Genomic DNA, 1668 nt, shown 5'->3' with positions numbered 1-1668 from the left:
CTACAAACTTTTATTCACGTATAAAAATCATCTACAAACTTCTATTCACCTTTAAAATCATCTACTAACTTTTATTTAAAATAAAATCTACAAACTTTTATTCATGTATAATAACCATCTACAAACTTGTATTCATGTAGAAAATCATCTACAAACTTTTATTCACATATAAAAGTCATCTAGAAACTTTTATTCACGTATAAAAAATAATTTACCAACTTTTAATCCTGTATAAAAGTAATCGACACATTTTTATTCACATATAAAAATGATCTACAAACTTTTATTCACGTATAAAAATCATCTACAAACTTTTATTCACCTTTAAAATCATCTACTAACTTTTATTTAAAATAAAATCTACAAACTTTTATTCATGTAGAAAATCATCTACAAACTTTTATTCACGTATTAAAATAATTTACAAACTTTTATTCACGTATAAAATCATTTACAAACTTTTATTCACTTAGAAAAATTGTCTACTAACTTTTATTAATGTATAAAAATCATCTACAAACTTTTATTCACATATAAGTCATCTAGAAACATTTATTCACGTATAAAAAATAAACTACAAACTTTTAATCCCGTATAAAAGTAATCGACACATTTTTATTTACATATAAAAATGATCTACAAACTTTTATTCACGTATAAAAAACATCTACAAACTTTTATTCACCTTTAAAATCATCTACTAACATTTATTTAAAATAAAATCTACTAACTTTTATTTAAAATAAAATCTACCAACTTTTATTCATGTAGAAAATCATCTACAAACTTTTATTCACGGATAAAAATCCTCTACAAACCTTTATTCACGTATTAAAATTATTTACAAACTTTTATTCACGTATAAAGTAATTTACAAACTTTTATTCCCATATAAAAAGCATCTACAAATTTTTCTTTATGTAAAAAAATAATCTCCAAACTTTTATTAATGTATAAAAGTATCATCCACAAACTCTTGATGTACAAAAAAACATCTACAAACTTCTACTCACGTACATACAAATAATCTCCAAACTTTTATTGACATGTAAAAATTATCTACAAACTTTTATTCACGTATAAAAATCATCTACAAACTTTTATTCACCTTTAAAATCATCTACTAACATTTATTTAAAATAAAATCTACAAACTTTTATTCATGTATAATAATCCTCTACAAACTTGTATTCATGTAGAAAATCATCTACAAACTTTTATTCACGTATTAAAATAATTTACAAACTTTTATTCACGTATAAAATCATTTACAAACTTTTATTCCCGTATAAAAATCATCTACAAATTTTTGTTTATGTAAAAAAATAATCTCCAAACTTTTATTCATGTATAAAAGTATCATCCACAAACTCTTGATGTACAAAAAAACATCTACAAACTTCTACTCACGTACATACAAATAATCTCCAAACTTTTATTGACATATAAAAATTATCTACAAACTTTTATTCACGTATAAAAATCATCTACAAACTTTTATTCACCTTTAAAATCATCTACTAACTTTTATTTAAAATAAAATCTACAAACTTTTATTCATGTATAATGATCCTCTACAAACTTGTATTCATGTAGAAAATCATCTACAAACTTTTATTCACGTATTAAAATAATTTACAAACTTTTATTCACGAATAAAATCATTTA

This window comes from Nerophis lumbriciformis, linkage group LG17 (genome assembly GCF_033978685.3).
Source record: "Nerophis lumbriciformis linkage group LG17, RoL_Nlum_v2.1, whole genome shotgun sequence".
In the NCBI taxonomy this organism is placed as follows: domain Eukaryota; kingdom Metazoa; phylum Chordata; class Actinopteri; order Syngnathiformes; family Syngnathidae; genus Nerophis; species Nerophis lumbriciformis.
This window is presented reverse-complemented; position numbering follows the sequence as displayed.